We start from the raw sequence: 12556 nt of genomic DNA on the forward strand, positions 1-12556 counted from the left end.
AGGAAAGAAAAGATCTGGTGATCTCAGAAGTGGTTAAGATGGAAGAGGAGAGCTATATGATCAAGGCTGTGGGCCAACAGCAGCAAGGGAGATGGACCAATTGGGAGGCTGTTGTCAACAGAGTTGTTACGTGGGCAGACATGTGGAAGATGCCCCAGGCGAGGCTAAGTTTCCTCATCAGGGCCACGTACGATACCCTCCCCAGTCCCGGGAACTTGCATGTGTGGTACGGGGCAGAGGTGACCTGCCAGCTCTGTGACTCCCAGAACCCAAGCTTGCGTCACATTCTTTCTGGCTGCAAGGTAGCTTTGTCGCAGGGCCGGTATGGATGGCGGCACGACCGCGTCCTGCGAAGGCTAGCTGAAATCCTGGAGGCACGCAGAGTGGAAGCAAATGGGGCCAGTCCGGGAACAGCTCAGCGGTTGATTAAGTTTGTCAAGCAAGGTGGCCAGCCTCAGAGCAGCAGCAAGAGCATCCAGTCTCTCCTGTCAGCTGGCGGAGAATGGAACATGAGGGCTGATCTAGATCGTCAGTTGAAGTTCCCTCAAGAGATCACAACAACCTCGTTACGCCCAGACATTGTCCTGTGGTCCACCTCTACTAAAACTGTCATCATGGTAGAATTAACGGTACCATGGGAAGAGGGAATGGAGGCTGCCTTTGAAAGAAAGAGGGACACGTACTCAGAGCTGGCAAGTGAGTGTGCACAAGCAGGATGGAGGCCCTTCACCTATCCAGTAGAAGTTGGCTGTCGAGGCTACACTGGAGCATCCACCCAGCGACTCCTAAAGTCCCTTGGGATCAAAGGCTCCAATCTAAAGAAGGCCCTCAAAGCCCTGGCAGAGGAGGCAGAACAGGGGAGCTTCTGGTTGTGGCTCAGAAGAAACGACAAGGCGTGGGGAAAGCAAGGCGTGTAGACAAGGGGCAGTAGGGAGGCTTCCCTGCTGCCATGTTATGGTATGCGGTCAGGCCCACGCTTGACTCAGGGAGATGGACGTCCCTGCCATGCATAGTCCCTTGGGACTCATTCCATATACACAACAGCAATAACACCGGGGTTAGAATGTGGGTACACTATGGATCCTCCAGCTGGCTGCAGGGGGTGGCAGGGAGACGTCCCTGTCGCTGCTCCACCACCCAGAGATGTTCCGGGATTAAAGGAGCGAAACATCTGTGAAGGGTGGCTCCCGGCTGACGACCCTGCAGCCAGCACCACATGGCACTGTCGGAGGAGCGTCAGGCAGTAATGCCCTGCAAGTGTTAACTTGTGCTTACATCTATATATATATATATATATATATATATATATATATATATATATATATATATATATATATATATATACATATATATATATATATATATATATATATATATATATATATATATATATATATATATATATACATACATATATATATATATATATATATATATATATATATATATATATATATATACATATATATATATATACATATATGTGGATATATACATATAGATATTTGTTTATATAAAACATACATCTATGTGTGTGTATGTGTATATATATGACATGCATCCATGTCATATATATATATATATATATATATATATATACACACATACACACACACATACATATATATATCTATATATACATATATACATACATATACAGTATATATATACATACTATACATACATACACACAAACATATACACATATATATCTACACACACATATATATTGTATATATATATATATACACACACACACACATATATATATATACACATTATATATATATATATGTGTATATATATATATATATATATGTATGTATATATATATATATATATATATATATGTGTATATATATATATATATATATATATATATATATATATATATATATATATGTGTATGTATATATATATATATATATATATATATATATATATATATATATATATATATATATATATATATATATATATATATATATATATATATATATATATATATATATATGTGTATATATATATATATATATATATATATATATACAGGTAAAAGCCAGTAAATTAGAATATTTTGAAAAACTTGATTTATTTCAGTAATTGCATTGAAAAGGTGTAACTTGTACATTATATTTATTCATTGCACACAGACTGATGCATTCAAATGTTTATTTCATTTAATTTTGATGATTTGAAGTGGCAACAAATGAAAATCCAAAATTCCGTGTGTCACAAAATTAGAATATTACTTAAGGCTAATACAAAAAAGGGATTTTTAGAAATGTTGGCCAACTGAAAAGTATGAAAATGAAAAATATGAGCATGTACAATACTCAATACTTGGTTGGAGCTCCTTTTGCCTCAATTACTGCGTTAATGCGGCGTGGCATGGAGTCCATGAGTTTCTGGCACTGCTCAGGTGTTATGAGAGCCCAGGTTGCTCTGATAGTGGCCTTCAACTCTTCTGCCTTTTTGGGTCTGGCATTCTGCATCTTCCTTTTCACAATACCCCACAGATTTTCTATGGGGCTAAGGTCAGGGGAGTTGGCGGGCCAATTTAGAACAGAAATACCATGGTCCGTAAATCAGGCACGGGTAGATTTTGCGCTGTGTGCAGGCGCCAAGTCCTGTTGGAACTTGAAATCTCCATCTCCATAGAGCAGGTCAGCAGCAGGAAGCATGAAGTGCTCTAAAACTTGCTGCTAGACGGCTGCGTTGACCCTGGAAAAAAGAGCTGGACTGCTGCTGAGTGGTCCAAAGTCATGTTTTCTGACGAAAGCAAAATTTGCATTTCCTTTGTAAATGGAGGTCCCAGAGTCTGGAGGAAGACAGGAGAGGCACAGGATCCACGTTGCCTGAAGTCTAGTGTAAAGTTTCCACCATCAGTGATGGTTTGGGGTGCCATGTCATCTGCTGGTGTCGGTCCACTCTGTTTCCTGAGATCCAGGGTCAACGCAGCCGTCTACCAGCAAGTTTTAGAGCACTTCATGCTTCCTGCTGCTGACCTGCTCTATGGAGATGGAGATTTCAAGTTCCAACAGGACTTGGCGCCTGCACACAGCGCAAAATCTACTAGATAAAAAATGATTGAGATAAAAATAAAAAAATCGAAATTATGAGACAAAAAGTCATTATATTAAAATAATGTTTTTTTAAATAATAATTGAATTATTATGAATGAAAAATGATAATGATGAGATAAAAAGTGGAAATTATGAGATTAAAAAATCGAAATTTTGAGATAAAAAGTCATAACTATTAAATAAAAAGTCGAAATTATGAGATAAATGTCATAATTATGAGATAAAATGTCGAAATTGCGAGACAAGAAAGTCTAAATTATGAGATTTAAAAAAAATTGAAATTGTGAGATAAAAAAAGGTCATAATTATGAGATTTAAAAAATCATAATTAAGATTTTTAATCATGAATTTTTATCTCATAATTATGATTTTTTTAAATATAATAATTGAATGATTATGAGTGAACAATTATAATGATGAGAAATTATGAGATAAAAAAATCGAAATTGTGAGATAAAAAATCATAATTATGATTTTTTATCTCATAATTATTATTTTTTAAAATAATAATTTAATGATTATGAGTTAAATCATGAGATAAAATAGATGAGATCAAAAACAATTGTAATGATGAGAGAAAAAGTTGAAATTATGAGATAAAAATGATTGAGATAAAAAAAAATCGAAATTATGAGATAAAAAGTCATTACATTAAAATAGATCGAAATTATGAAATAGAAAGTCATAATTATGAAATAAAAAGTAAAATTTAAGATAAAAAGTCATACTTATTTATTAAAAAGTCGAAATTATGAGATAAATGTCATAATTATGAGATTTAAAAAATCATAATCATGAATTTTTATCTCATAATTATTATTTTTAAATAATAATTGAATGATTATGAGTTAAATCACGAGATAAAATAAATGAGATCAAAAATCGAAATTATGAGATAAAAAGTCATAATTATGAGATTTAAAAACATCCTAATTATGATTTCTAATCGTGAATTTTTATCTCATAGTTATGATTAGTCTTTTAAATAATAATTGAATTACTATGAGTGAAAAATGATAATGATGAGATAAAAAGTGGAAGTTATGACATTAAAAAATCGAAATTATGAGATAAAAAGTCATAACTATTAAATAAAAAGTCGAAATTATGAGATAAATGTCATAATTATGAGATAAAATGTCGAAATTGCGAGACAAGAAAGTCTAAATTATGACATTAAAAAAAATCGAAATTGTGAGATAAAAAAAAGGTCATAATTATGAGATTTAAAAAATCATAATTAAGATTTTTAATCATGAATTTTTATCTCATAATTATGATTTTTTTTATATAATAATTGAATGATTATGAGTGAACAATTATAATGATGAGAAATTATGAGATAAAAAAATCGAAATTGTGAGATAAAAAAGTCATAATTATGATTTTTTATCTCATAATTATTATTTTTAAAAATAATAATTTAATGATTATGAGTTAAATCATGAGATAAAATAGATGAGATCAAAAACAATTGTAATGATGAGAGAAAAAGTTGAAATTATGAGATAAAAATGATTGAGATAAAAAAAAATCGAAATTATGAGATAAAAAGTCATTACATTAAAATAGATCGAAATTATGAAATAGAAAGTCATAATTATGAAATAAAAAGTAAAATTTAAGATAAAAAGTCATACTTATTTATTAAAAAGTCGAAATTATGAGATAAATGTCATAATTATGAGATTTAAAAAATCATAATCATGAATTTTTATCTCATAATTATTAGTATTTTTAAATAATAATTGAATGATTATGAGTTAAATCACGAGATAAAATAAATGAGATCAAAAATCGAAATTATGAGATAAAAAGTCATAATTATGAGATTTTAAAACATCGTAATTATGATTTTTAATCGTGAATTTTTATCTCATAGTTATGATTAGTCTTTTAAATAATAATTGAATTATTATGAGTGAAAAATGATAATGATGAGATAAAAAGTGGAAATTATGACATTAAAAAATCGAAATTATGAGATAAAAAGTCATAACTATTAAATAAAAAGTCGAAATTATGAGATAAATGTCATAATTATGAGATAAAATGTCGAAATTGCGAGACAAGAAAGTCTAAATTATGAGATTAAAAAAAAATTGAAATTGTGAGATAAAAAAAGGTCATAATTATGAGATTTAAAAAATCATAATTAAGATTTTTAATCATGAATTTTTATCTCATAATTATGATTTTTTTAAATATAATAATTGAATGATTATGAGTGAACAATTATAATGATGAGAAATTATGAGATAAAAAAATCGAAATTGTGAGATAAAAAAGTCATAATTATGATTTTTTATCTCATAATTATTATTTTTTAAAATAATAATTTAATGATTATGAGTTAAATCATGAGATAAAATAGATGAGATCAAAAACAATTGTAATGAGAGAAAAAGTTGAAATTATGAGATAAAAATGATTGACATAAAAAAAATCGAAATTATGAGATAAAAAGTCATTACATTAAAATAGATCGAAATTATGAAATAGAAAGTCATAATTATGAAATAAAAAGTAAAATTTAAGATAAAAAGTCATACTTATTTATTAAAAAGTCGAAATTATGAGATAAATGTCATAATTATGAGATTTAAAAAATCATAATCATGAATTTTTATCTCATAATTATTAGTATTTTTAAATAATAATTGAATGATTATGAGTTAAATCACGAGATAAAATAAATGAGATCAAAAATCGAAATTATGAGATAAAAAGTCATAATTATGAGATTTTAAAACATCGTAATTATGATTTTTAATCGTGAATTTTTATCTCATAGTTATGATTAGTCTTTTAAATAATAATTGAATTATTATGAGTGAAAAATGATAATGATGAGATAAAAAGTGGAAATTATGACATTAAAAAATCGAAATTATGAGATAAAAAGTCATAACTATTAAATAAAAAGTCGAAATTATGAGATAAATGTCATAATTATGAGATAAAATGTCGAAATTGCGAGACAAGAAAGTCTAAATTATGAGATAAAAAAAAAATTGAAATTGTGAGATAAAAAAAGGTCATAATTATGAGATTTAAAAAATCATAATTAAGATTTTTAATCATGAATTTTTATCTCATAATTATGATTTTTTTAAATATAATAATTGAATGATTATGAGTGAACAATTATAATGATGAGAAATTATGAGATAAAAAAATCGAAATTGTGAGATAAAAAAGTCATAATTATGATTTTTTATCTCATAATTATTATTTTTTAAAATAATAATTTAATGATTATGAGTTAAATCATGAGATAAAATAGATGAGATCAAAAACAATTGTAATGAGAGAAAAAGTTGAAATTATGAGATAAAAATGATTGACATAAAAAAAATCGAAATTATGAGATAAAAAGTCATTACATTAAAATAGATCGAAATTATGAAATAGAAAGTCATAATTATGAAATAAAAAGTAAAATTTAAGATAAAAAGTCATACTTATTTATTAAAAAGTCGAAATTATGAGATAAATGTCATAATTATGAGATTTAAAAAATCATAATCATGATTTTTATCTCATAATTATTATTATTTTTAAATAATAATTGAATGATTATGAGTTAAATCACGAGATAAAATAAATGAGATCAAAAATCGAAATTATGAGATAAAAAGTCATAATTATGAGATTTAAAAACATCGTAATTATGATTTTTAATCATGAATTTTTATCTCATAGTTATGATTAGTTTTTTAAATAATAATTGAATTATTATGAGTGAAAAATTATAATGATGAGAAATTATGAGATAAAAAAATCGAAATTGTGAGATAAAAAGTCATAATTATGATTTTTTATCTCATAATTATTATTATTTTTAAATAATAATTAAATGATTATGAGTTAAATCATGAGATAAAATAAATGAGATCAAAAATCGAAATTATGAGATAAAAAGTCACAATTATGAGATTTAAAAACATCGTAATTATGATTTTTAATCATGAATTTTTATCTCATAATTATGATTTTTTTATATAATAATTTAATTATTATGAGTGAACAATTATAATGATGAGAAATTATGAGATAAAAAAATCGAAATTGTGAGATAAAAAAGTCATAATTATGATTTTTTATCTCATAATTATTATTTATTTTAAATAATAATTAAATGATTATTAGTTAAATCATGAGATAAAATAGATGAGATCAAAAACAATTGTAATGATGAGAGAAAAAGTTGAAATTATGAGATAAAAAATGATTGAGATAAAAAAAAAATCGAAATTATGAGACAAAAAGTCATAATTATGAAATAAAAAGTACAATTTAAGATAAAAAGTCATACTTATTTATTAAAAAGTCGAAATTATGAGATAGATGTCATAATTATGAGATTTAAAAAATCATAATCATGAATTTTTATCTCATAATTATTATTTTTAAATAGTAATTTAATGATTATGAGTTAAATCATGAGATAAAATAAATGAGATCAAAAATCGAAATTATGAGATAAAAAGTCATAATTATGAGATTTAAAAACATCGTAATTATGATTTTTAATCATGAATTTTTATCTCATAGTTATGATTCGTTTTTTAAATAATAATTGAATTATTATGAGTGAAAAATTATAATGATGAGAAATTATGAGATAAAAAAAAATCGAAATTGTGAGATAAAAAAGTCATAATTATGATTTTTTATCTCATAATTATTATTATTTTTAAATAATAATTAAATGATTATGAGTTAAATCATGAGATAAAATAAATGAGATCAAAAATCGAAATTATGAGATAAAAAGTCATAATTATGAGATTTAAAAACATCGTAATTATGATTTTTAATCATGAATTTTTATCTCATAGTTATGATTAGTTTTTAAAAAAATAATTGAATTATTATGAGTGAAAAATGATAATGATGAGATAAAAAGTCGAAATTATGAGATTAAAAAATCGAAATTATGAGATAGAAAGTCATAATTATGAAATAAAAAGGTTGTAAGTATTACTTTTTTTAAACTTATTTTTCATTGTAAAAACGTGCAAAAACTTCTGCTTTTACGCGGCAAACATGTTGTTGGTAAAATTTTCATTTTTTACTCTTCTTACAAACAGGATTTATCAGCTTTGCGGCGGATAATTGTTTTGTTTGTGTTGATGTCTCCATGGTGACGGCAATTTTACAGTCTGGACCAGTGTGTGTGTGTGTGTGTGTGTGTGTGTGTGTGTGTGTGTGTGGATGGTATGCATCCATGTCAAAGTGACAGCACATCAAAGGGGTCTGCCAGGAGAGAGCCCAAACAAAGACTTGTGGCCCATAATGGACTCCATCATTAGGCCAGGCCACTTCCCTTCCTACACACACCTTGCAGTGCATTGTGTTCAACTAGGGACCACACACACACACACACACACCCACACACACACACACACACACACACACACACACACACACACACACACACACACACACACACACACACACACACACACACACACACACACACACACACACACACACACACACACACACACACACACACACACACACACATAGGTTACAGCAGTTTCTAAGATACATGCTGACATCTGGTGGACACAATGGGAACAGCACCCGGGAAAACATTTCCAATGCAACTAAAACTACAATATTTGACAAAATATTGACATGTGTGTACAGCTATTTATTGTTGATATTATTGAATTATTATAAGTGAAAAATTATAATGATGAGATAAAAAAATTGAAATTATGAGATTAAAAAAATATAGAGATAAAAAGTCAAAATTATGAGATAAAAAGTCATAATTCTGAGATAAAACGTGGAAATTATGAGACAAATGTCATAATTATGAGACAGAAGGTGGAAATTGTGAGACGAGAAAGTCGAAATTATGAGATACAAAAATCAAAATTGTGAGATAAAAAGTCATTAGATTAAAATAGATCGAAATGATGAGATAGAAAGTCATAATTATGAAATAAAAAGTAAAAATTTAAGATAAAAAGTCATAATTATGAGATTTAAAAACATCATAATTAAGCTCATAACATAATTTTAGCTCATAACTATGAGTTGTTTTTTTAAATAATAATTGAATTATTATGAGTAAAAAATGACAATGATGAGATAAAAAAATTTAAATTATGGGATAAAAAATGATAGAGATAAAAAGTCGAAATTATGAGATAAAAAGTCATAATTCTGAGATAAAAATTTAAAATTATGAGATAAATGTCATAATTATGAGATAAAAAGTCGAAATTGTGAGACAAGAAAGTGGAAATTATGAAATACGAAGTCAAAATTGTGAGATAAAAAGTAATTAGATTAAATTAAATCGAAATTATGAGATAGAAAGTCATAATTATGAAATAAAAAGTAAAAATTTAAGATAAAAAGTCATACTTGTGAAATAAAAAAGTCCAAATTATGAGATAAAAAGTCAAAATTGCGAGACAAGAAAGTTGAAATTGATGAGATCAAAAATCGAAATTATGATATAAAAAGTCATAATTATGAGATTTAAAAATATCATAATTAAGATTTTTAATCATGAATTTTTAGCTCATAACTATGAGTTGTTTTTTTTAAATAATAATTGAATTATTATGAGTGAAAAATTATAATGATGAGATAAAAAAATTGAAATGATTGGAAAAAAAAATTATAGAGATAAAAAGTCGAAATTATGAGATAAAAAGTCATAATTCTGAGATAAAAATTGGAAATTATGAGACAAATGTCATAATTATGATATAAAAAGTCGAAATTGTGAGACAAGAAAGTGGAAATTACAAAATACAAAGTCAAAATTGTGAGATAAAAAGTAATTAGATTAAATTAAATCGAAATGATGAGATAGAAAGTCATAATTATGAAATAAAAGTAAAAATTTAAGATAAAAAGTCATACTTATGAAATAAAAAAGTCCAAATTATGAGATAAAAAGTCAAAATTGCGAGACAAGAAAGTTGAAATTGATGAGATCAAAAATCGAAATTATGATATAAAAACATCATAATTAATATTTTTAATCATGAATTTTTAGCTCATAACTATGAGTTGTTTTTTAAAAAATAATAATAGAATTATTATGAGTGAAAAATGATAATGATGAGATAAAAAAATTGAAATTATTAGATAAAAAATTATAGAGATAAAAAGTCGAAATTATGAGATAAAAAGTCATAATTCTGAGATAAAAATTGGAAATTATGAGATAAATGTCACAATTATGAGATACAAAGTCGAAATTGTGAGACAAGAAAGTGGAAATTATGAAATACAAAGTCAAAATTGTGAGATAAAAAGTAATTAGATTAAATTAAATCGAAATTATGAGATAGAAAGTCATAATTATGAAATAAAAAGTAAAAATTTAAGATAAAAAGTCATACTTGTGAAATAAAAAAGTCCAAATTATGAGATAAAAAGTCAAAATTGCGAGACAAGAAAGTTGAAATTGATGAGATCAAAAATCGAAATTATGACATAAAAAGTCATAATTATGAGATTTAAAAACATCATAATTAAGATTTTTAATCATGAATTTTTAGCTCATAATTATGAGTTAAAAAAAATTGAATTATGAGTAAAAAATGATAATAATGAGATAAAAATTTAAATTATGGGGGAAAAAATGATAGAGTTAAAAAGTCATAATTCTGAGATAAAAATGGGAAATTATGAGATAAATGTCATAATTATGGGATAAAAAGTCGAAATTGTGAGACAAGAAAGTGGAAATGATGAAATACAAAGTCAAAATTGTGAGATAAAAAATCATTAGATTAAAATAAATCGAAATTATGAGATAGAAAGTCATAATTATGAAATAAAAAGTCAAAATTTAAGATAAAAAATCATACTTATGAAATAAAAAGTCGAAATTAAGAGAAAAATGTCATGATTAGGAGATAAAAAGTCAAAATTGCGAGACAAGAAAATCGAAATTGTGAGATAAAAAAGTCATAATTATGAGATTTAAAAAAATCATAATCACAAATTTTTATCTCATAGTTATGATTTTTTCAATAAAATAATATTTCTAAACAATGTGTAATAAAACACTGCGTAGCCCCTCCTCCTTTTTGACACATACGCTCAAAAGTGCTTGTAGTATTAAAGACTTACACCAGAGGGCGCTGAAGAAATGGACAGAAATGTTAGGGTGGGCCTCCTGACGACTTCCGCCCTCAACACATTTGGAGGAAGACTATAGGCTGGACGAGACTGACCAATCAAAAGGCTTTCAGAGGAAGCCCCGCCCACAAGTTTGATGTTGAGTCATGACCAAAACAAGGATTTGTAATCAAAAAATGTATATATTTTTTTAACCAAAAACTCCGCCACCAAAAAAAGAAAGAAGTCATAATTATGAGATTTTAAATAATCATAATTATGACTTTTTATCTCATAATTATGTTTTTTTTATAATAATGATTACATAATTATAAGTTACAAATGATAATGAGATAAAAAGTCGAAATTATGAGATTAAAAAAAAAAATCAAAATTATGAGATTTAAAAAATCATAATCGCGAATTTTTATCTCATAATTATGATTTTTTTAAAACAATAATTTAATGATTATGAGTTAAATTATGAGATAAAATTGATGGAATCAAAAATCGAAATTATGAGATAAAAAGTCATACTTATGAGATTTAAAAACATCATGATTATGATTTTTTAATCATGAATTTTTATCTCATAATTATGATTTTTTTTAAATAATTGAATGATTATGAGTGGAAAATGATGAGATAAAAAGTTGAAATTATGAGATTAAAAATATAGAGATAAAAAAATCGAAATTATGGGATAAAAAGTCATAATTCTGAGATAAAAAGTGGAAATTATGAGACAAATGTCATAATTATGAGACAAATGTCATAATTGTGAGACAAAAAGTGGAAATTGTGAGACAGGAACATCGAAATTATGAGATTAAAAAATTTAAATTTTGAGATAAAAAGGCATTAGATTAAAATAAATCGAAATGATGACATAGAAAGTCATAATTATGAAATAAAAAGTAAAAATTTAAGATAAAAAGTCATACTTATGAAATAAAAAGTCCAAATTATGAGATAAAAAGTCAAAATTGCAAGACAAGAAAGTTGAAATTGATGAGATCAAAAATCTCAATTATGAGATAAAAAGTCATAATTATGTGATTTAAAAACATCATAATTCAGATTTTGAATCATGAATTTTTAGCTCATGATTATGAGTTTAAAAAAAAAAAAGAATTATTATGAGTAAAAAATGATAATGATGAGATAAAAAGTTGAAATTATGAGATCAAAAATGATACAAGATAAAAAGTCGAAATCATGAGATAAAAAGTCATAATTATGAAATAAAAAAGTCGAAATTGTGAGACAAGAAAGTCGAAATTATGAGATAAAAAGTCATACTTATGAGATTTAAAAACATCATAATTATGATTTTTTAATCATGAATTTTTATCTCATAATTA

This window comes from Entelurus aequoreus, linkage group LG23 (assembly GCF_033978785.1).
Source record: "Entelurus aequoreus isolate RoL-2023_Sb linkage group LG23, RoL_Eaeq_v1.1, whole genome shotgun sequence".
NCBI classification, from domain to species: Eukaryota; Metazoa; Chordata; class Actinopteri; order Syngnathiformes; family Syngnathidae; genus Entelurus; species Entelurus aequoreus.